Source organism: Mus caroli, chromosome 4, assembly GCF_900094665.2.
Source record: "Mus caroli chromosome 4, CAROLI_EIJ_v1.1, whole genome shotgun sequence".
In the NCBI taxonomy this organism is placed as follows: Eukaryota; Metazoa; Chordata; class Mammalia; order Rodentia; family Muridae; genus Mus; species Mus caroli.
In genome coordinates this window covers 57,751,632-57,777,094 of record NC_034573.1, presented here as the reverse complement: position 1 = coordinate 57,777,094, position 25,463 = coordinate 57,751,632, and the positions used below count along the sequence as shown (strand labels likewise).

General features: G+C 43.9%; 1 long non-coding RNA gene and 1 pseudogene across 2 annotated transcripts in view; one reads left to right on the top strand and one right to left on the bottom strand.

Moving 5' to 3' along the window:
- Positions 1–406: 406 nt before the first annotated feature.
- Positions 407–1,424, top strand: LOC110293570 (annotated as a pseudogene).
- Positions 1,425–15,850: 14,426 nt separating this feature from the next.
- The window catches only part of LOC110293571, a 12,538-nt gene continuing 2,925 nt past the window's right edge, over positions 15,851–25,463 (bottom strand). The window contains exons 1-5 of one of the 2 annotated variants that reach the window (XR_002377817.1): positions 23,183–23,246; positions 20,950–21,160; positions 20,550–20,654; positions 16,901–16,961; positions 15,851–15,909 (exon numbers count right to left, since the gene is read on the bottom strand). This is a non-coding gene — a long non-coding RNA (uncharacterized LOC110293571). Of the gene's footprint in view, positions 15,910–16,900; positions 16,962–20,549; positions 20,655–20,949; positions 21,161–23,182; positions 23,247–25,463 lie in introns of those variants that run through there. The other variant, XR_002377818.1, reaches the window with a different exon arrangement.

Here is a 25,463-nt window from a genome sequence, read left to right as displayed (position 1 = left end):
GATCACAGGTGAATGCTGGAGTCACAGGTGAATGCTGGGATCACAGGTGAATGCTGGGATCACAGGTGAATGCTGGGATCACAGGTGAATGCTGGGATCACAGGTGAATGCTGGGATCACAGGTGAATGCTGGGGTCACAGGTGAATGCTGGGGTCACAGGTGAATGCTGGGATCACAGGTGAATGCTGGGGTCACAGGTGAATCTTGTACCACCACATACACTGGCTTTATGCTGTGATCAGGCTTGAACTTCATGTTGGTCATTGAACTATACCAAATAAGCTACATCCCCAGCTATATCTTTCTGTGTAAGAGACAAATACCTTTTAAAAAGTTGACCGGCCGCTCCCTTCCCAGAGACAGTCTCATCTTCTTGTGCAGTGCCAGCTTTGTCCAGTAGACAACATGGTGAAGGTCAGTATGAACTGATTTGGCCATGTTGGGCGCCTGGATACCAGGGCTGCCTTCCTCTCTGCACTTGGCAAAGTGGAGATTTTTGCCATCAATGACCCCTTCATTGACCTCAACTACATGGTCTACATATTGACTCCGGTATGACTCCCCCCATGGCAAATTCAAAGGCACAATCAAGGCCGAGAATGGGAAGCTTGTCATCAATGGGAAGCCCATCACCATCTTCCAGGAATGAGATCCTGCTAATATCCAATGGGGTGATGTTCATGCTGAGTATGGCATGGAGTCTGCTGACATCTTCACCACCATGGAGAAGGCCAGGGCCCACTTGAAGGGTAGGGTCAAAAGGGTCATTATCTCTGCCCCTTCTGTCAATGCCCCCATGTTTGTGATGGGTGTGAACCATAAGAAACCTTACAACTCACTCAAGATTGTCAGCAATGAACCCTGCACCACTAACTGCTTAGCCACCCCGCCCCCGGCCAAGGTCATTCATGACAACTTTGGCATAGTGGAAGGGTTCATGACCATGGCCCATGCCATCACTGCCACTCAGAAGACTGTGGATGGCCCATCTGGAAAGCTGTGGTGTGATGGCTGTGGGACTGCCCAGAACATCATCCCTGCATCCACTGGTGCTGCCAAGGCTGTGGGCAAGGTCATCCCAGAGCTGAACGGGAAACTCACTGGCATGGCCTTTCATTTTCCTACCCCAAATGTATCTGTTGTGGATCGGACATGCCACCTGAAGAAACCTGCCATGTATGATTACATCAAGAAGGTGATGAAGCAGGCATCTGAGGGCCCACTGAAGGGCATACTGGGCTACACTGAGGACCAGGTTGTCTCCTGCAACTTCAACAGCAACTCCCACTCTTCCACCTTTGATGCTAAGGCTGGCATTGCTCTCAATGACAACTTTGTAAAGCTCAATTCCTGGTATGACAATGAATACAGCTACAGCAACAAGGTGGTAGACCTCATGTCCTACATGGCCTCCAAGGAATAAGAAAGCCTGGACCACCCACCCCAGCAAGGACACTGAAAGCAAGAGAGAGGCCTTCTGTTTTGGAGGAGTCCCTGTCCCAACTCTGCCCCCAACACTGAGCATCTCCCTCACAATTTCCATCCCAGACCCACATAATAACAGGAGGCACTTAGGGGGCCCTCCCTACTCTCTTGAATACCATCAGTAAAGTTCACTGCACCCAAAAAAAAATAAAAATAAAAAGTTGAGCCACCAGCACATGCCTTTGATCCCAGGACTTGGTGGATAGAGGCAAGTGAGTCTCCACTATATAGACTAGCCTGGTCTACATAATGAGTTCCAGACCAGACCAGCCAAAGCTGTATAGTGAGACTGCCTCAAATGAAAGACCTGTTTCATTTCAGCTGTTTATGAATCTTTATATTTATTCATCTCAGAATAATCTATCAAGCTTCTCACCTGATCCATCTGGAATGCACATTCGGTTTCACCAAATTTATAAATTACTCTGAAAGAATTTGACATCTTTACAATGTTAATGATATTCCATCATGAACATGGAATATCTCCCCATTTATTCAAAACTTCCCTTATGTCCTTTAATTGAATTTAATTTTTTCTTCCCCAGAGAGCTCCTTGACAAATTGATTCCTGTGAACAGTGTCTTACATTCTATTATGTTTCATGATTGGCATCTGCTGGCTAGAAGACACACAATGGGTTCCATAATTGCTTTTGTGTGTGGCCATCATGTGGAAACATCTTATTAGTGCTCACAGAGGGTTTACTGGTGTGCCTGGCTCTCTCTGTGGTTGACCCTGGCACTGGTATGTAAGAATAACTTTATCTCTTCCTTCCAGCCCTTACACCTCTGTAGGTGTCCACAAAAGCTGCCTTTATAAAGTTTCTTAGACTGATGGTTTAAAAAGAACTTTATTCTCTGGCAGTTCTGTAGACTGAACGTGTGTGTGTGTGTGTGTGTGTACATCGATCTGTGTCTTAATTTCTTCTTACACAGATATTTTTAAGGGACAACATGTAACACAACTGTTTTTTTAAGGAGCTTGTCTTCAAATCTAGTCATATTTTGAGGTTATTGTGGTTGAGACTTGTGCACATAAATCAGGGACCCAGTTCATCCATTACTGTCTCTCACTGCTTTTCCACAGGTAGAAGGAACTAGACTGGAAGCTGTTAATTGTATCTGAATCTGGGTTCTCCAGGATGATGAGATACAGAGACACTGTTCTATGTTTTGCAGTGCAGACTGGGGATCACAGCTTCTCACTTCATGCTCACAGACTCAGCTCTTCTGATGATGATGCCACTGTGTCAAGGAATGAAGACACAAGGGACCAACTGAAATGAGCTTTAAACAACATCACTATGTTAGCCCTGGGATTAAGGGTAGCCAGGAACCAATAAAACAGAATTGGTTGAGGAAAACCAAATCAGTCCCTAAAATCATTAAGGTTGTTAGATGTGTTTGGAGTAGGGCTGGGCCTGAATGTCCTTCCTTCTGAGCTGGGGAGGGCTCCTATAATAAATTTCAAAGATGTCATGAATAACCCTAGGATCTATCAACATGAGATTGAATGAATAATAATGATGTTGCCCCACAGGGAATGACCAGACACCATGAAAAATAACTGGACAAGAGAACCCACATGTAAAATACCATGTTCAAGGAAAAGAGCAAAGCGGAGGAAAATCAGGTCATCCTCATGATTTAACAGAAGATAGTTTCAAATGCCACAAAGCAATACTTGTAGGCATATACGTGCTGGTGAAATGGTAGGTTGGGAGATGAAGAGGGATGATAAAGGCCTTCTTCAAGGATTTGCCACCTGATGATGTGGCTATGTGAAGGAGAATGAAATAGGAAAGGGAGTCACAGGAATTACTGGAACACTAGAGATACTGAGTGTCAGGTAGATTGGGTCACCCACCTAGCACATTCTTTAGGTCTTGTTTATTTTAAATTTGTTTCCTCATAATGTTTTGTGAGTTTATATCCTAAACTAGGAAGAGCAATCATAGATTCCTCATGTGTTAATGATGTTGCCTTCCCCTACTGAGATATGAGGATGTTCTAACTTGAAGCTAGCTGATACCCAGAAAGTGGACATCCGTGACATTTATTGTTTTATTATAATGCTGTTTGGGGTGTGTTAATTACAAGAGAATTATCTGAGTGTTGTTGAGCAAGGCAGGGAATGTGTAAGCGGTATTTCTCTAACTCTTGTGGCCTCCTATGTCCTGAAGACCCACCTTTAGTTTCAAGCTGCAAAGCCTCAGGAGGACAGCCCAAACCAGGAAGATCCAGGTTCTGACTTGGTAGGCAAGACTGACTGTATAATTGTGTTTCTCCTGTAGCCTAGGCAAGCCATTCCTTACCAACTCATCACCTCATTCAATTAAATCAACTTGCCTAAAGGGAACAACTCCCGGGGAGGGGGGTGGCTAAGAAAATAGATTTTTAGGCTTCCCTACAAACCTCCAGAAATCAGTCAAGAATAAAGATGTGATATTTCATAGAAGAAGAAGGAGGCAGAAGAGGCAGAGGAGGAGGGGGAGGGAGAGGGGAGGGGAGGAAGAGAGGGAGAAGGAGAAGGAGGAGGAGGAGAAGAAGAAGAAAGAGGAGGAGGAGGAAGGAGGAGGAAATAGGAGGAGGAGGAGGAGGAAGGAAGGAAGGAAGGAAGGAAGGAAGAGAGAGAGAGAGAGAGAGAGAGAGAGAAAGAAAGAAAGAAAGAAAGAAAGAAAGAAAGAAAGAAAGAAAGAAAGAAAGAAAGAAAGAAAGAAAGAAAGAAAGAAAGAAAGAAAGAAAGAAAGAAAGAAAGAAAGAAAGAAAGAAAGCATCTCCTCTGGGCAGCTGATAAGATGAGGATGAAAGTGAACTTCAAAGTAGCTAGTAAGACACTGCTCCTGATTGGATGTTCCATGTAAGAACCATGCTCCTTGTGGTCACAGTGGGATCCAGATGGGAAGAGATGGACACTGGGTGAAAGCAATAGGTTCTCATAATGCAGATAGCACTCCCGCCTCTCCCCACCCCGGTGCTAGTGTGTAAAGCTCTGCTGGTGCAGAATAACAGGCTTTTCCTCAAATGGGTTTTAAAATTGGTCACTCTCAGAGAGAGAGGAAGGGAATTAGTGACAGAAATAAAGACAATCCCTTGATTGAGGAAAGTGTCTCTTCCTTCTGAATGGTTGTTAGCAGCTCAGCTCATGAATAGGGTAGGGAGACACAGGACCAGGTTAGAAAGCAGTTCCCCAAAGCTCCATTTATCTTCCCAACTCCTTGAGGGGTGAAGAAAAGGAGAAGATACGGCTATGCTTTCCTGTGAATCACACATTAATAACCAAGGATGTTCTCCCTGAAAAGACTGGAGAGAATTATTATTTCGTTTGGGGGTATTTTTATATCTTAAAAAGCCATTTACTAAGTCACAATTTAAGAGCAAAGAACATAAAGCAGAGATGATTTTATTCTCAGGAGCTCCCCAGAGACATCCTTTCCCTGATCAGGTAGGAAAGCTGAGGTCTGTTGCGGCCTGCCCGCAGCCCACAACACGAACGGTTCAACTGAGAATGGCAGTTCGAACTGAAAAGAGAGGAATCTAGACGGGGCGGAAGAAAGAATGGAGCCAAGACAACAAACGTTCTGATCAAGGCTCAATTTTACTATTTCCAGACACTCAGTTATAAAGGAAGGGGGAGGGAACCCAATATCCCGCCAAGTAACTCAGGGTCCAGTAGCAGGACGAACACGTGTGTGCCTCCAGGCAGCAAAGGCAGGTTTCAGCAGTAGGCGTGGCAGGACGAATGAGCAGGTAGCTCCACCCTTGAGCAAGCAGGTTCCAGGCTGGGGAAAGAGAGGCCACAGAGGTCTTGATGGAAAGTAGTGGAGTCAAAATGATAGCAAGAACATCTTTGGAGAGTAGCAAGAACCCAGTGACACTCAGGGATTAACATCTTGAAGGACTGAGTCTGGGTTGGCCCAGACAATCAGTGGAACAGTATGGATAAAAAGAATGATAACCTAGACATCATCCTATTTAGCACCTGGAGTCGGGTCACTCGAGGTAATGAGAAGAGAGTGAGATCTAGGAAACAGAAGCCAGTGGCCCCAGAGCACGCAGCCAAGACAAGCTCCTTAGTCTCTGAAACTGAGTTTTCTCAGCACTGGACCAGCATGGACTTCCCCCAGAAGCTGAACCTGAGGCAAGTCAGCAAGTACTGCTTACAAGAGAGAATGCCCAAGAAGGAATGCCAGGGCAAAGGCAACATGTGGATTGGCTCAGTGCCAGTGGCCTGATAACAAGGGAAGCTGTAGGACCCCTGGCAAGCCAACATGTTTCTACATTCCACCTCTTGTTGGAAGTGAATAAATATTCACCTTTCAATCAGCTCGAAGTGTAAATATTTTTAACTCCTGAATACTGAGGAAACAGGAAACATCTTACACAAACACAGAGACATTAACCTGCCTACAAAGACCATCCCTCCATCATCTTTACAGCTTTAGATGTCCTGATACATATCCCTCTCCTGATGACTCCAGTCCTAGGCACACCCTTCATCTAGACCATCAAACCCACATGAAACATCCCACCACGCAGCCCCTTGCTCTCCAATGGGCAAGATAACATCTCAATAGATTTGAGTACTAAAGTGCTCTTCCTCACTTAGTGTTCTGTGGCACTGAAGAGACCAATGACCGCAGCAACTCTTCCAGAGGAAAGCATTTAACTGGGCTGGCTTGCAGCTACCGAGGTTTATTCCATTGTCATCATGGCAGGAAGCATGGTGACGTGCAGGCATACACAGTGCTGGTTAAGTAGCTTGAGGGTTCTACATCTGCATCTCTGGGCAGCAGGAGGAGAGAGAGAAAGACTAGACCTGGCTTGAGCCCCAAACCCACCCCTAGTTATTGCCCGCGCTTTTGTCCCCCCTGGTAAGAACACGCTCAGGGCAACCGGAATCTTCTGCAGCACAAGCTTTATTGCTTACCCCATCAGGAGCCAGTGGAGAAGAGAGCCAGAGAGAGTGAGAGAGCGAGCCAGAGAGAGAGAGAGAGATAGAGAGAACCCCAGAATGGCGGAAACCCGTCCCTTTTATGGAGGACTGTCCTCCACCTAGGACGTGTCGCTCCCTGATTGGCTGCAGCCCATCGGCCGGAGTTGTCGTCACGGGGAAGGCAGAGCACATGGGGTGGGAAACTATCCCGGAGCATGCACAGATGGTTTGATTACACGGGTGCCAGTGCCATCAGCGCCATCTTGTAATGGCNAATGTGAGGGCGGCTCCTTACACCTAGTGACATTTTTCCCACCAAGGCCACACCTACTCCAACAAGACCACACTTTCTAATTCCTCTCAGGTAGTCCCAGTCCATAATGACCAAATGTATGTAAATATATGAGCCTATGGGGGCCATTCCTATTCAAACTGCACACACACACACACACTCGCCCTCACCTATACTTCCCCCGATCCTGGCCATTCTAATAGAAGCACAAAGAAAAAAAAAAGGACAACAACAACAAAAACAGTGAGCCTGGGGGTGGGTTCCGAATCAGACAGAACTGGGCTCAATCCCTGCTCTTGCCTTTAGCTGTCTGAGTGAATTCAGACAAAGAGCTAAGTTGTCTCAGTCCTGCTTTGCCACGGTGAAGCTGCAGTGATAGTTAAGCTCCTGCTTTGTAGGGTGGCTGGGGAGTTTAGGAGAAGAACACACTGCTAGGTGGATTCCACAAAGAATCAACTGGGCTGCCTGCCCAGGAGAGGGATAGGTGATGAGTCTCGGGAACTCTAAAAATGTCAACTAATAGTACAGAGTACAAGCAGTTGTTAAAAGTCTGCCTGGGAGTTTGCAGGATGGCGCAGCAGGGAGAAGTACCTCCTTCCAGGCCTGACCACCTGAGTTCGATATCTGGGATATCAAGCATGGTAGAAGGAGAGAAACGGTCCCTCTGGGGTATAGTGCGAAGATGCTGCACTTGCTTCACATACACAACGCCCTGTGCTCCGTCTTAACTACTGCCGAGAAAAGAAAAGGTTGGGGCAGATAAATACTACATGTTGTTTGCTTGGCTGTTTTTCTGTTTTGATAAACACCACAAACCAAAGCAACTTAGGAGAGGAAAGTGTTTGTTTCAGCTTGCACTTGCAAGTCCATCTCTGAAGGAAGTCAAGGCTGAAACTGAAGCAGAAATGACAGAAAAGTATTGTTTAATGGCTCACTTTCTCATTCACTCTGGTTCAGCTTTCTTATACATTCTGGGCCTACCTGCCTAGAGGATGGCGTTGCCCATTTTGGCTGGTCCTTCCTATGTCAATCATCAATCAAGACAACTCCTCACATTGGTCCTAGGTCAATCTGATCTGGGGACTCCTTCAGCTAAGACTCCCTCACGGGCTCTGTACTATGTCAAGTTGACAGCTGAGGCTATATAGGACACTGGCACTCCAAATAATGTAAGGGATCACCTGAAAGCAGTAGAGGAATCAGGGAGGATCAATGAATAGAGGAAGGGAGTAAGAAAGAGTAAGAAAAGAGAGTCATTTATAACATGGATAGGACCAAAGCTAATACATGAAGGTCTGTACACATCACAACTGTATAAATTAGAAGGAACTAATAATTATAATTTTAAAAGAAAATGATTAGCAAAGAACAAAAGCCTTTGTACCTAGCAGACTTATTTGGAACTCCAGTGCTGAGCAAAAGTCCTCTCATCCATCAGTAAGTATAAGAAGATTTATGTCCAACCTGTTGCCACCAAGTGAAATTTCCAATGCCAGGAATGGGTTACAACTAATTGAGCTGTCAACTAAGGAGGCCACATGGAAACCCCAAAATAAATGAAGCCATTGACGAGGCTATTAGTTGTTCTCCTCAAACTGATGGTAAGGCCCTAGTGCTGAAGACAACACCTACGTATTTCATTGAACATGGAAAAGTTCAGCTGGTGGTGAACTAGGGTTTTCACCCACACTGACTAGCATTCATAGTCCTCGAAGGTGTCTGAACACTACCAGAGGAGAAAGGTAAACACAAACTAGATATAAACCCCTCAATCTACAATGGTGGCCTACACTATATGCTGGGTAAGTAATGGCACAAATGTTTAAGAGTAACTAACCACGCTCTGGTTGGACTTAAGGCCTGTTCCATAACACATAACCCATACCTGGCACTGCTCTGGTGGTCAAGAACCCTGGGACTAGATAGGCCATGGAGCTGGGGTAAAACCAAATACTATTGTTTGCTTTTTTAAAAATTATAAATTAGAAATACATGACTCCCAACAACATTCTGCTATACTTGTAGATCAGTGTCTTGCTCAGCCATCCTCAGAGAAGGTTTCTTCTGCAGTAATGGGAACACATACAGAGACTCACCAGTGGACAATGTGCAGAAGATGAGAGACCTTGAAACATGGAGTCCTAGATGGGAGATCTCCATCAAACTTCTCCCCACAGGATTAGGGGAGAAAGACTGTAACAGACATCGGGGGATGTAAGACACCAAAAAAACAATGTCTTCCAGACACAACAGGTCTGACACATGTATAAACTCACAGGGACCATGATAGCATGTCCAGGGTCTACACAGATCCAAGCTAGCTGGGTCTCAGTGCTGAGAAAGTGGAGTGGACACCATCTCCTCATTCCTAACCAAGAAGCTAAAACCCAACTGAAGACCGCTTGTAAAGGAAAAATTCGTTTTCTCCCATTAAGGCTCACGGGGTTTATGTAGTAGTTTGAACGCAATTGGCCCTCATGGGCTCATAGGCAATGGCACAATTAGGAGGTGTGGCCTTGTTGGAAGAAATGTGTCACTGCAACGGGCTTTCAAGTTTCAGATTTCCAAGCCAAGCCCAGTGTTGCTCTCTCTTCCTACTGCCTGTGGATCCAGACATATAACTCTCAGCTACCTCCCCAGCACCATGTCTACCTGCATGCCACCATGCTTCCTGCCATGATGATAATAGATTAAACCTTTGAACTGCAAGCCACCCCCAGTTAAATGTTTTCCTTCATCAGTATTGCTGAGATCATGGTGTCTCGCATAAACCACACTTAAAGGTAGGCTTCAGGCACAGAAATAGATGACAATCACAAAATGAACTCAGTGACATTTCTCCAGATTTCCTGCCTCATATTGCTTTGTCTGGGGCATTTTAATCTTACTGGGGTTTTGTTTTTGTATATTATGGTTTCCAACGTTATGCTTTTATGTGTCTTGTTTTTATGTATATATGTGTTTCTTGTGCTTTTTGTTGTTATTTGTTTTATTCTGGTCTTTTTGCCTGTTTGCTTTCTAAATAGAAATCATGAAGTTAGGTGGGTGGGGAGGTGGAAAGGATCTGGGAGATGAGGGAGAGGAAACCCTGATCAGAATATATTGCATGAAAAAAAATTTACCAGTTATAAAAAGGATTCATGTCCAAAATATGTTGGCTTAAGTGAGTGACCAAGATGTTCTCCCTCAATCTTTGCCCCTTGCCACCTGCAGCAGGCCGGAGAGCTGGCCCTCTGGTGGCAGCACTCGGGAGAAAGGTTTCCACACCTTGCCTGGGCAACACAGTAGAACTGGTCCTGGTGGCATGGCTGCAGGGGAGCCTGCCCCAGAGGACATGAGAGCAGGGGAAGTGGTCTTAACCCTTGCCGATTGCAGCATTGAGTGAATAAGCTGGGGCAGGCTGGAGAGCTCACCCTGATGGTGTGGGTACTGGAGAGCTGGCAGTCTGATCAACTCAGCTACCACCCAGACCCAAATTGACCCAAGTTCCTATTGAGAATAAACAGAAGGCTGTCTGAACCTTACACTGTGGGTCTGGCTTTCCAGGTCTCCAGCCACCCCAGCAGCAGGGCAATAGACTAAGAGGGAAGACCCCATACAAACCTGAGGCAGCATTCAAACCCAGTGCCTTTATCGAAGACTAAGTGTGACTCAATCTCCCTACCCCACTCTCTTACCCTCATCTAAGCCTGGGCTTGTCTCCACACTGACCTGACTGCAGTGACAGCTCCAGCCCCACCCATGCCTCACTACCCCTCACCCCACACATCTTCACACACTGCCGTAAATCTTCTTTGTTCCCCTGAAGCTAGAATAGCCAGTTCTAGCTGGGCAGACCTCATGCCACAGGAAAGCCGGAATCCTCTGCCCACCATTTCTAGGATCTGCAGGGGTGGCTGCTACTCATTAGGGAGGAGATGGCTCACAGTGTGCTCAGCATTTACTATCAACTCACAGCCTCCAGCACCCTGACTAGCTGTTCCCTTCAGAAACAGGACCTCTGTCATTACCAGATCCTCACAAGGTTCTCCACTTACACAGCACATCTGGAGTTTCTAGGCAACAAGGACCAAATGTCTACACCCTGAAATTTAGAGATGGTAACCCCTCAGGCTGTAATCCAGGGAAGGACAAATTTCTATAAAGAACCTGATCATAACAACGTGGGGTTTGGTGGACCACACCAAGTATCTGCCCAGTATTTTATTTTGCTTTCACAGGGTTCTTTGAAGATAGAGAAAACACTTAGTCCAGAAGCCAGACACAAACAGGCCATGGTTTGCAGCCCCCCCCCGGCCCACCCCATCCAACTCTCTCCCTATGCATACAGATGATAAATGTGAGCGTTAACACTCTTGCCAATGTAATTGAAACTGCCAGGTATGCTCTGAGCTGGCTGAATGTGACACCTCTCTGCCTCAAGAATTTAAAAGGCCCTATTTTATTCCAAACCTTTGAAAGTTCCTTAACCCCTGGTTCTTCATCATGTAGATATTAGATGTGATGCCCCAGGAGAAAAAATATTTAAAATCCAAAGTACCTATGGCTGTTCCTGCCTTCCAAACACATGACATTGTTTTAGACAGAAGGATGACAGATCTATCCCGGCCCTTTTGTCTGGCAGAACTGAACAAGGAAAGAATTAAAGAAAATGGCCTTCCACATTTTTCCTGACTCTTGGACAATACACAGGAATGCAGTATCAGAGAAGACTGCCAGAGGTTTTGCAGGGTCCAGGTGTGCAAAGGGAAGCCCTCCATTGGCCTGCAGCTTAAGCCTACATTATGTGAAAAAGGGAGGGTGTTGAGAGGTGTAAGAGTGGGAAACTTGGGGAGACAGGAGAACCTGTTGGCAAAGCCACCCAGTGCTCAATTCAGAGATTTGTATTGAAAGGATCTGGGCTCCTCCCTGGCTCCTGGCCCTCTCGTCAAGAGCGTTGCACAGACTGGCTTGCATGAATATTTTTAGTTCTGTTTTACTTTTGGTTCTGGGGGGTTTGTTTTTCTTTTTGTGTTTGTTTGTTTGTTTGTTTGTTATTTTGATCACACAGAAAGTTGGGGAGACCAGCAGGGACAGGGATAGCTGGGGATAGCTAGAGGCAGACTGACCCCTAAAGCACTCAGGATGGAGGGACCCATGCAATAGCATCCTCTCCCCCACTGCAGTCAGCCCCCTAAGCAGTCCCCTTCTTGCCATCCAAACATCAGTTCTGTCCAGCCTTGCTCAAGATCCTGTTTTCCAATTTTCCTTGCAGCTAGGATGTGTCACGTGACTGTAGCTCAGATTGATGAGACCATGGTAGGCATTATAAATGAGTTCTAGAAGACAGTTTCTTATTCGATCAAAAGGAACCAGTGTGGCTTGTTCCATCCTTCTCTCTTTGAACAGATACTACATCTTCAACTGCTGTCCCACTAGCTCTTTCTGCCATGATGGAAATGTCCCTGCCCATCTTCAGTGGCTCATTATGAAGCTACAAGTCACTTGAAAAGCTGCCAGTGCCTGAGCACTAGATTCTTTTTCTTTCATTTCAATTCATCTAAACTTAAAATGCTGCCTGTGGCTGATGGTTATCTTACTGGGCAGCTAGGACTAAAGAATTACAGATTATCTGAGTCTGGGGTTGGTCCATCCATCTCCACTCATTGTTACAGGAATGAAATAAAGCTTCAGGTCTCAAGTCACCATCAATCAAGTTTTCTGGTCCCACAGCTTCATGTGCTGTTACTGATATTAGTAGGGAGGGAGAGTGGGATGCTTAGGTGAAAGGAGGCATAGAACAGAGGCCTCCCCATTCCCCTCACACTCACATCCTCTCTGACTCAAGGCACGAATTTCTCAAACAGCCAAACAGCTATGTGCCTCCCCTGCCATGCTTCTCTGAGGTAGGGGTGTGTGTGTGTGTGTGTGTGTGTGTGTGTGTGTGTGTGTGTGTGTGTGTGTGTGTGGGGGGGGGGGGGGGGGGGGGGGGGGGGGGGGGGGGGGGGTGGGAGAGAGAGAGAGAGAGTTTATGCCTTGAGTATAACAAGAAGATAAGGGAGTGTCTCCTGAAGGAGTTATTGTAGAGCTTGTCTCAAAATGGATGGAAAAACAAGTGCAATGTGAGGAGAGTCCTGGAGTTCAGTCACCTACGGAAAGATGGGAGCCTTAGAATATACCCCTCAACTGCTCTGGAAATCAGACACTCCCAACATCCTACTCTGATTGGGTCTCCAAGCCTGGATTTCTTCTTTCGGTCATAGAAGGTCCCACTAGCCTTGGACCACACTGAAAGATGGAACTGGGAGAGGTGAACTCCAATGAGTGGACAGGAAGCAAGCACAGCAACCAGCCCTATGAGTAGTCCTCTCTGTTGGTACCTGAAGTGCCCGGGGATTGATATCCTCAGACACTACCATTGACACAGCCCTCCTCACTGCTCTGCAGAATGAAGATTCACACACACACACACACACACACACACACACACCCTGGTGGGGTGAATCTGAACACACAGGGCAATGAGCGGAGCTTCTAGTATCACTCAAAAACAGAGTGCTGGTAGAATTGTTTCCTTTAGGGAAAGCAGAGAAAACCCCAGAGTACAAAGCTATGACAACAGAAGCCACAAAGGAAATAGCTGGGACTACAACACAACCCTTAGGCTGGAAGGATGGAGGAAGGTTGTTATGACAACCTGCTAGTCTTCATCCATTAACAATGCCAGCAGATTTGTGCTATAATAAGCTACAGATTACTAAATGATAAGTTCTAAATATACTATGACTTTCATCAAAATCAATGCATATCAAAGAGGTGTGTGTGTGTGTGTGTGTGTGTGTGTGTGTGTGTGTGTGTGTTCACATGTGTGGTACCTAGGTCTCTCAGTGAATCTAGAGCTCACCATTTTGGCTAGACTATCTAACCAGCAAGCTCCAGAAAAAGGATGGGGAAGAAATGATGCCTCACTCCCTGTGTGCTTCAGAGTTTCAGTAGGCCAATCCCACAGCAGAGATAGTATGTCTCACAGCAGGGGTCCCTAGAAGTAATTTCCCTTCAGGCTTCCCAGAGGAAGGTGAATCATTCTGCTTTCACTCCCTCATGAGGTTATATGAGCATATATACATATGTATACCTATACACAAAGATAGCTATGTATATGTAATATATGTGATGTATGTACACATATAGATATGCATTATTGTATGCATACAAGTACATGTGTATGTACATGCATACAGATAATATATGTATATATGTGGATGCACATATGTATTATACAAATTTACAAGCCTATATATATGTGTGTGTGTGTGTGTACATATACATATATATGTATATATGTGAATGGGTATATATGTGTGTGTGTATTTACATACAGACATTTATGTATATATAGGTGTGTGTGTATGTATATATATATGTATATATGGGTGTATATATACATGTAGATATATGTACATACAGATAGACATATACATACACATAGTTATTCATTTATATACCCATACATATGTATAAAATATTCATAGATATTTGTTTCTTGCCCACAATATGTCACAGACTTCCTTCTGACTCAAATCTACTTCATATGGAGAGTGTTCAGATTTTGGGTCCTGGAGTTCACCATTTTGGGTAGACTCAAATCTCAGGCCACAGCTCTCTTCCTTTTGTCAAGGACCAAGGAATCATAAAGAAGACAGCCGAAATGAGATGCATGAGAGGCTAATGTAAGAGTCAACTCCTCAGGAGGTACTCCAGAGCAGGGTAGAAGTGGTGGGCAGAGTGGGAAGTGCCTCATGAATTGTAACCTAAGCACAGGGAACTCAAAAAGATGATGCTGAGCTGGTGTCCCAGCACCTTACATCAGGGTCACCTTCAAGAAGCCCCTGGCTAGGCTCCGTGCATCTTCTGATTCCTGATATGGCTGTGTCTGCTGCTGAATCATGAGAGGAGGAACTCGACCCCCAGCTCTGCCACATTCTCAGCTTGGGAGCACCCCTAGTCTCTCTCTCCAGAATGTTCAGAAGAGGCACTGGGGTAGTAAGAGCTGTGGACTTTGTTGTGTTTCTTTCTTTCTTCCAATGCTCAGCCTCCAACCACCACATTGAAATGAGGAGAAAATTACAAAACAATTGGGAGTCTGACAATTGGGGAAGCCCAGAGATCCTGGGGTATAGGAATATTTTATTTAATTCATAGATTGTGAACTGGCACTATAATGTGTCATTTATACTCCAGTCTTTTATGAACCTGAACAAAAAGGCTTGCTGACGAGATAAATCACTACCCAGCATACTAGAAAACTCAAGATGTTTAAAATGCAGGGGATCTAGTCAGGGGTCCACACGCAGCAATAAGAATAAATGAATATGCTTACAAAAGGAAAATAAAGGCATTGCATAAGTCCACAGCTGCAGAGTTGTGCACAGTGCAGAGCCTGAGAGTTACTGTCCCTAGAAGTATTGAGAGCTAAAGTTCTCAGCCTTTATGCCTGGACCATTTCTTATAAGGCATGGGGGAAGATGGCTTTGCAGTGATGAGAGTTGTGTCCAGATACAGTTATGGGTGTATTCTATTCACAGTGTACGGCTAGAAGCCTGACCCAGAGACTTGGACCTTTCCCCTCCCAACCCCTTGGAGTGACACCTACTAGATATGTCACAACAGCAAGGAAATTCAAAAGAGAATCTAAAGGCAACCTTAAGAGATTTGGGGACTCTCTGAAGGCTCACTCTAAACTCAGCCCTGGGGTACCTCCCAGCTGACACTGGAGGTTGTCATCTCTATCCCACCAGTATTAAAAAGGGGTAAAGAGGAGATAGCTCAGTCAAGAAAGAAGTGCTTATCATGCAAGCATGAGGACCTGCGTTTGGACACCCAGTATCCATGTAAAGGCAGAGCTCAATGGTGTGCCCTGGAACTCCAGTGCTGGGTGGGACAGAGACAAGTGTACCCACAAAGCCTGGTGGAAACTGGTGAGCTTCAGACTCAGTGAAAAAACTCGTCTCAAAAAATTAAGATGGGACATGATCATCTCAGCTGATAGAGAAAAGGCCTTTGACAAAATCTTTCTTGGATTTTATTTGTTTCTTTATTTTGTTTTGTTTTTATTGTTTTTGTTTTACCATTATTTGTTTGATTTTTTTTATTTGTCTGTTTTTTTTCTTAAGATTAAAAAGGCTTTGAGTTGAAAGGGTGAGTAGGTAGGGTGGACCTGTAAGATGGAAGGGGGAAACCATTAGAAGAGCATATTGTATGAAAATAACTTTATATTCAATTAAAATTAAATTTAAAAAATAGAAGTGGGAAGCTACTGAGAAAGACATCCATTATGGAGCCCTGGCCCTCACACACATGCATATACACGTGAACACATACATGTATACCACACACATACAAAGTTGCTATGGATCTTAACACTAAGGCAAGTGGGGCAGGAACTGAGACATCCTCAGGCAAGAGTTTGAGAAAAGAGATCAAAAGGGGATTCTCAGCTCCAGAAAGTCTCTTCATCAGAAGCCATCACTTCACCCTAACATCCCCATCACTCAACTAACAGAAGAGCAACCTCTAGGCCAACCCTTCCAAGACCCATCTGAGCTTCTGAAGGACGGGGATTTGACCTGTTCCCAGGGACCTCTTCCATTTCTCAGTGTGCCAGTGTCAAGAGATGTGTTCACTCCCTTATCACTCTCAATCCATGCGCACACACAAGGGATGTTGATGGTGTATTGATAGATCTCGGCTTAAGCCATGTGGGATCAGGGTAAAGGGATGGAAACAAGAGACCCAGACAGGGAATCTAGTTACTAAACTTATGGAAGTTAGGCCAGATGTCAAAATGTAACAGCTACAGCCCCCAGACAATACTACAGAACGTCTTTTTTCCTCTCTTCTGAAAGTGGATATAAAAAGAGTTCTGAGCTAGTGCATCTGGGCACTGGCAAGCTTCCACTTAAAGAGACGTGAGCTGTGTGCAGTGGGGGCGGGAGGGGATCATCACACTCCATGTGCAGGAATGAGGGGCTAGTGCTCCTGGAGGCCCTCTGAGACCCCTGTGAGGTGGTCTCTTCTGACTTCTGGGCTTCGACACTCCTCAAAAACTTCATGGTAGAGGAAGGGAGTCAAACCAATGTTCCCTTCCAGTACCCATGCTCTGACATACTGGGATTGGACAATAATCTAAAAGAATCAGAAAGACCCACCTCAGGCCTCCAGAGTTCAGCCCTTGGAAATGGGGATGTTTTGGTGCCCTTCCCTGTAGCCCTGCAAATGACAAGGAACTGGATTAAAGTCTACTTGCATTTAAGCAAAGAAAGCTAGAAACGCATGTGGTTGGTGTTTAAGAATCTGGACACTTGCCAGAGTCACTCCTATTTCTGCCACAGAAAGAAAAAGTCCCAAGGGGCTGTGAGTGCTAACATCACCAAAACAGACACGGACTGTTTGTAGGTCTTAGAAGAAATCTGGGTTGCTCTTAGCACTCACTCTTGCACCGATACACAACCGTGTGGTTCGTTATCAATTTTCTCATGAAGAGTGTTAGTCTTTCATTTCCACAAGCAGCCGTCATTCCAAGGTTTGACTTCTCTCAGTGCAGCCATCTTGTGACGTCTGTAGATGTTAGAGCACTGATGGGGGTGTGAGGGCATTTGAAACAACTAACATTAAAGGATTTTCAATACATATAGCAGAACACTGAGTTCTTACATGTACTAACAGAAAGAAACATTATCTTCTTTAAGTTATATATTATCAGGGTTGAAGCTAGACCAATGCATGAGTAAGGCCCTAGATCCAATCCTTACCACTGCAGAGAGTGGGAGGGTGCTCAAAAATCCATGCAGTCCCCCCAAAAGTAACTCATTTTTCATCTTTCCCTCTTACTATCAGGTTCTAGAGGACTTATGAACTGCCTAGAAGAATCCCATATCTCTGATACTGTAATCATTTGTTTATATTACATAACAGAGGCATGCCTATCATACATGTCTTTGGCATCCTAGGCAGGCAACAGCATGACTGTTTACATGCTATGAACACAAAGCCTCTGAAGGGTTCTCATCTCTAAAGTACATTCTTGCCAGTCACAGGGTAAGGTGTGTGAAAGTTTTCACAATGACTCAGAAGTGAAGGCTCTTGGGAAAGAAGCAGGTCATAACCCACAGAACCCACAGCCCGGGGCTACAGCACAGCTCTAAGCTCTCTCTTGGGTGCCAAAGACAACCTCCAATCCAAGATGGGCTCAGATAGGGAGCCCTAGACACACCAGAGACCAGAAACTGCCTCTTTACCCCTTCTATTGGACACAAGGAGCAGAACTTTATCTTTCAGCTGTCTTTCTGTCTATCCTTCCATTCACTCATCCACATATAATAAATTGGACCCATTTGGGTCTCCATTCCAACCCCATCATTTACCCACTCTTTTGCCATGTAACAGGGAAGTATCCCTAGCCTGATCTGTCTTGGAACTTGGCCACATGACTTCAACCAATAGGATATTAGCCAACATGACATAAAGGAGTCAAGAAAAGTTACTTGTAATGTGGATCTCCCCACTTTGTGGACTGTCAGTACAGTCCACAAGAGCAGTAGAAGCAGAGACATCACTCAGGGAGTTCCAGAAGCCCTGTCAGTACATATGGTGCATAAACTCCACTGAGACCCAGTCAATAGGCAGATCAACTTTACTTAATGTGATTGAAGGCTTATAAAGTTTTGGGGGAATAAGGATAAGGACATCAAGGGTGGGCAAAGGTCTTGGCTTAGGGCTGAGGGTACCTAGAATGCCTCATTAGCATTTGGAAGCATTTCAGGTACCTTAGGTGATTGCTGAATGGGTTTTATCAGGAGAAAGGGTCACGTGGACTTCGACTGTAATTAACAGAGTCTTCCCACATTGTATGTTTCCACTTTCCACTTGTGGCCTCTTATAACATCTTATAGCATGGGCTATCTTATAGAGAAACAAGGGACAGATGAGGCACACAGCAATTTTGCATCATCCAGCAGAGAGCCAAATTCTTACACATGCCATCAGGCCCAGCTAACCACCTCAAGCACAAATGTAGTGAGAAGCAAGCATGCCCATAAGACAATGAACTTTTACAGTTACATGTCATTATTGAGGCAATGAATCACCTCCACATCCCAGTCAGAAGGCAACAAGAACAAAAGATTATTTCCAGAATCTACCCAGGACACTGTTTCTTATTTGTGGTTAGCTAGAGTTTAATCTCATGGCTGCTTTTGCTGGGAAAAAAAGACTGAGTTCAATTCTTTGTTCCAGATAGCTATACATCCAACTAAAACCTGGAGGTCCTATTTCTGTGGGAGAAATGGAAGTAGAAGCTGGGAAGGGACAGAAATAGAAGTTTCTGCCACGTGTGCTGGGAAACTTTGAGCAAATTTGGAAATTTTGAGCAAATCCCCTTCTTGTGGCCTCAGTGTCCCTACATGTACAAGACAGCCAAAGAAGAGAACCATCTACATGGTCTCACAAGGCCCTTCTAGAAGTCAGAGTGAAGGGTTTGAAGGAGTTGAGCATTCACAAGATACCATCAGAACAAATACCTATTTATACATCCAGGTGACAGCCCCCTTCAACTGCAGGCAAATGTGTAGGCTTCTACAGCATCTTATAAAGGCTTTGAGGATCAAAACATTTGGGAAGGGAGTGGTTGCATCTTCAAACAACTCACCTTAGTTTACTGCCATTAAATTGTACAGTCCATACATGTGATTTATGAAGAGGGAAGAAACCTTTGCTTGCTCAGAGTCAAATTGCAGCCTTCAAAAAAGCTTTAATGCCTCTGCACTCTGCAATGGTCTGGCATGCTCCCTGCGTGCTTGAACAGTATCACAGGGCTTCCAAGTGTAAGAGTGCTGGTGTCTTTCACCTAACATATGTCAAAACAAGGCAGAATCTTCCAGCGCAATCCTAGGTCTATGGTTCTCTCTTTATCTAAAAATCACAACTATTGAATCTGGGAGTGAAATTATACTTTAATTTACCACCATGAAATTACATAGCTCATAGGTAAATGACACATGGATCAGAAACCTTTGTACAGTCTAATTGGGGCCTTTTAAACGTCTTAGAAAACCTTACAATTCTCTGAGGAAAGAGAACACCCAATATATGTATTATGCTCACTTGACTTACAACTCAGAAATTCTTCCTTTTCAAACAAAGTATTTATCTCTCCTCTTGAATAAAAACAAATCACAGTGACTCTGAAGCCCAGGCCTCACAGAATGTCCTTCTGGCCACAGACATCATGGCTGCCCTGGATTTTACATGAAATGTGTAAGCCATAACACCAAAACTGGTGATGGTGAAAATCTAAAATGTTGGGTTCAGAAAGTCTATCAGTCCTGTAGAACTCCTTAGCATTTGGATCCCATTTACAGACATGGACACTAGAGCTCAGAAAAATAACTTGTCAAGAATACACTGGGAACATATCTGAGCTAGGATTCCATCCCAGGTAGATGTTTCCTGAACAAGGCATTCATTATTGTCAAAGTTGCTTCTGTTATGTTCACCTCTGGAAAATAATTGTTTGCATTTGAGCAAGGGCAGGATTTTGAGATCCACTGTGTATAGTTGCTTTGGTCTAGAGCAGCAGCTCTCAACCTGTGGGTCATGACCCCTTTGGGGGTCACAAATCAGATTGTAATGCATATCAGATATTTCTAGTACAATTCATAACAGTAGCAAAATTACAGTTATGAAGTAACAACAAAAATAATTTTATGGTTTGGAATCACCACACCATGAGGAACTGTATGAAATAGTTTCAGCATCAGGAAGTTTGAGAACCAATGGTCTAGAAGCACTCGAGCTCACCTGTAGGCTTGCCCTATCCCTGATCCAGAGAAAAGGATTGTCTCACTTTGTTGCTTTCTGAGAATGTTGATCTTGCTTGTTCAGATCAGAGAAGCAGGCAGCTGCCTGAAAGGGATTCAAAATGATACAGGAAAAATCATGGAAGTCTTTCTAAGATACATGATGGAGTTCAAAAGCATCTCATTTGTACTGATTATTATTCTTGCAATAGATACGATGGGAAGTGGGGGTCAATTTAGGAATGACCAAGGGAAGTGATTTGGTTGGTCAGAGAAGGCAGAAGTCTGAATCCAGCCAGAGATGGGATTTTGGGCTATGGACCCAAAAATGACTTGAGGAAGGTGAGAAAAATGTCCTGAGAAGAAACAGGAAAATTACATATGGGCTTTCGATAACATACCCTATTCCATAGCTGGTTCTTTCCTCCCAGCCGTGGTTCCAAAGATGGAGAGAAGAGCAGTAAAGCCAGGACCAGCAGGTGTCACTTGCCAGGTGTTCCTGAGGGGTAACTGTCCACCATAGCAGAGCTCCATGGATCACCCAGCAGCAGCAAGCTCTCTTGAAAGGAACCCGAATCACCTCTGCGAAACAAAGGCCCTTTCGAGGCTAGTCTAGAAAGAACAGAATGCTGCATCTCACTGGATCCACGGCAAATGCCACACATGTTAGAGATCATTCAGTCATTACTCAGAACCTCAGAAGCTCATAGTTGGCCTCTGTGACCACAGCATATTTGGGGATGTGCATTGTGCCTTCCTACTATACCCTTCACATTTGGTATCAGATCTGAGTGGCTTAAATGACTGTGCAACCTCTCCTCTTCCCCATCCCCACCACACTCAAAAGTCGGCACATGTGGCAGCCACAACACCCTTCCACACCTGTGAAACTCTTCTCTCCATTTCCCACAAGTGTCAAACTGATACTGGAAATGTTCTTCTCTGTCTTCAGTGAACATATATTTGCTAGAGCAAAAATTCAAAAGTCAAGCTGATACTTAGAATGTGCGATTACACAGGTGGCTTTTTCTATTTCCGAAAGGTTCTTGGGTATTGATTATGTAAGAGCTTCAAGAGGTTTTTATTTGTGATAGTCACCTGAGGACATTGAAGGGGCTCAAGGGTCCCAAATCCTTTAAATGAATAAAGAAAATTTCCCCTCATAAATCATGGAATGGTGTGAGTTTATACCAACATGACTCATGGCTTCTTGGGAGGAAAACAAAACCATTTGTCCCATAACATTTGTGAGAAAGGTCATTGCTATCATGGTAAGTTAATTTTATGTATCAACTTGATTAAATCATGTGTCCAGCTATCTACTTGGACATTCTTTCCAGTTACATCTAGAGGAAGGTAGAAGTTGAGTAATGTGGGCAGGCATCATCCACTCTGGTGCTCTGAACAGAACAAATCAGTCAAGGAAAGGAGGATTTAACCGCCACATGCCTGACCACTATGGCAAGGACACCAATCATTGCCCTTTGCTCTCCTAGATCTCTGGCCTTCAAACTCACCCTCCAACCTAAGTTATCAGCTCCTCTGCCCTTAGACCTCTGAATTATACCACCCACTCTCACCAGCTCAACAAATCATAGCACATATCCCAGTGGACGTGTGGATGGGTCAATGGACAGTCAGACAAGAAGATAAAGAGATAAATAGACCTCATGTTAAAGATAGTTAGCATAAGTAGTAAGTGATAGGTATGTAGGTAGGTATGTAGGTAGGTAGGTAGACAGACAGACAGATAGATAGGAGATGATATATGGGCCTAATGAGATGGTTCAGTTGTTTAAGAGCACTAGCTTCTCTTCTAGAATTCCAGAATTCTATTCCTGACATACACAAAATGGTACACAACTGTCTGTAACTCTAGTCCCATAGAATCCAATTACCTCCTCTGGCCTACATGGAAACTCCATACATATTGTGCACAGATATACATGTAGACAAAACACCCATACACATAAACATAAATAGATAATAGAAAATAGAAGATAGGTAATGGATAATAGATTATATTATGTGTGTAAATAAGTAAAAGATATTAAATAGCACATATATAAAAACAATAGATATTGATGATAAATACAAGTAAGTGATAGATAATATGTAGACAATAGGTAGTAATAGATGATTTTAAGTATGTAGACAATAAGTATGAGGGAGAGAGCAAAAGACCAAGGGACAGGCAAGTACCAATCTTCAGTTTGTTGTAGAACTCTTGGAAATGCTGACTGAAACAAGGGCATATCAGTGTTTCCTAACTATTCACACATCACTGTGACTCTGTCTACTATATTATCTCTTCTTATATTTTTCTTTAAAGCATCTAGTCCTCTTACATTAAAACACATAAACATATCATTGCCATAATAAAAAATTTCAGCAAAAAAAATCAACAAGGAAAATAAAATAATGTGCCTCAATTCTGTCCTGACACAGTTACCCTCAAAAACTCCTGTACCCACAGGCTGTTCTCTTTGAAGGGAGGCTGGTGAGTTCCTGAGTGGGTGGTACCTGAGACCCTCTCCTTTATGGATATGAAGGACTCAAAACAGAGTCACTCCTTCGTTACATGATACAATATTATAAAATGTCAAGTCTATGTTTTTGCCTTATGTAACTCACTTCCCAGCAGGCAATTGGACACAGGTTGTGAAGAATCATTCACTAATGCCTCTACAGTTGCTTCTGGTAACCATAGAGATTGATTCTAGAACTCCTTGCTTAGATACCAAACTCCAGAGATGCTCAAGTCACTTACATGAAATGGCTCAATGTTGTCTTAGTCGGTGTTCTATTGCTGTGGAAAGACACCATGACCATATCAACTCTTGTAAAGGAAAACATGTAACTGGGATTGACTCCCAGAGGTTTAGTCCTTTATTAGCATGACAGGAAGCACAGCAGCACACAGACAGACATGATGCTGGAGCAGTAGCTGAGCGTTCTACATCTGGCTTTGCCAGCAGCAGGAAGAACAAGACACTAGGCCCGGCTTGGGCATTGGAAACCTTAAGGCCCACTCCCAGAGACATACTTCCTCCAACAAAGTCATACCTAGTCCAACAAGGTCCCACCTCCTAATCTGTGTCAAGTAGCACCTCTCTCTAATGACCAAGCATTCAAATATATGAGCCTATGGAAGCCATTCCTATTCAAACCACCACAGATGTGGTGTTTGCATCTGGCTTTGCCACATCCTTCTCTATATGTCAAATCGTTTATAGATGACATAATATCTAATACTATGTAATAAATATGCTATGAAGTAAATGCTATGAAGGTAGCTTTCATACTTCACAATTTAGACAAGACAGAGTTTGGGGAGTGGGTTAATAAAAACTAAGGTAGTATGAAGAAGCCAAATAGAAATCCATTAGTTTGTAATTAAATAAGATAATGTATTTTTTAAGGAGACTATGAACCAAAATATGCTTCATGTGTAGACAAAGATGGTCCCAGAAGATATGGGTTACTGAATGAAAGTCTCAAGTGTTAGTCATGGGCACCTCTTCGCAGGTTATTGGTCAAGGAGGAGCCAGAGGCTATTAACACAGGCTATTGTCACTGCTCTTGGTCGCTCACCATTACAGGCGGGTAAGACCATGTTGCTGAAGATAGCAGTTGTTTACTTGCAGGAAATAAAGAAATGAGCATTGTCTGACCAGGAGACTTGCTGCCTGCTGGCTAGCCTGCAGGGTTCCAAAAGGTAGCGTGCAGCTGCGTGGGAGTGAAGAAGATCACTCCTGGGGATCAGGCCAGCACTGGATGAGAGGCCTGATCCCCAGGAGTGAATGTCTTGCCTGGGACTGGAAATCTGGTCAAAAGCTCCAACGGGAGATCATGGGCTCAGAGGGAAGCCTACTGTTGTTACATTTAATGGTCATGCTACCAAACTGCCTTCTAAATACTTAACTTTATAACCATAACCCATGTTGTTAAAATCTAAATGACAGCAGCAAGTGTTGTCAAGGATGTGAGGTGATTACGACCTTCACACATTACCAACAACGTCATGGAATGATGTGCCTACTTTGGAAACAGATTGACAATTTTTCAAAATGTTAAACATAAAATATCCATTATGGCTTGACATTTCCACTTCTAGGTATATATCCAAGAGGAATGAAAATGTATTCTCATGCAAAAAAATGTGGACGCTGATAGAGTGTCATTCATTATTCATAAACCCTAAGGTAGAGGCAACTTCAGTTCATGAACAGAGGAATGGATAAACCAATGTGGTGCATTCATGAAATGGCTTGTTACCTGGTAGTGAAAAGGAAGGAAATGCTGGTACACATTGTGTTGGTTTGCTTTAACCTCCAAGGTGACACAATCTGTAATTACCCAAGAAGAGAGTCTTAGTGAAAAATTATCTAGATCAAGTTGGCCTGTGAGCATGTTGGTGGGGTTGTCTTGACTGTAAATTGATGGCAGAACGTCCAAAACATTAAAAATAAGAAGAAAGTAAGCAAGGGAGGATCCAGGCATTTATTCTGTCTGCTCTTGACTATAAATGTGATGTTCTAAGTTCCTGCTTTGACTTCCCCACAACAATGGAGTATATACTGGATTGCAAGGTGAGTAAAAACCTCTCTCTCCTAAATTGCTTATTGTCTGGATACTTATCACAGAATGAAACTAGAACACATGCTATACAATGGATGGACTTTGAAAACTCAAAACTAAGTAAAAAGAAACAGGATTAAATTCATAGGACATGTTAAGAATACAAATAAAGATGGACAATAGATTGTTGTTTGCCTGGAACAGAAGGAAGAGGGAACTGGTGATGTGAAATTTCCTACCTGGGTTACAACAACATTCAGGAATTAGAAGGTGGTTAAAAACTAATAAATTATATGTGCTTGGTTTTTTGTTTTTTTGGGTTTTTTTTTTTTTT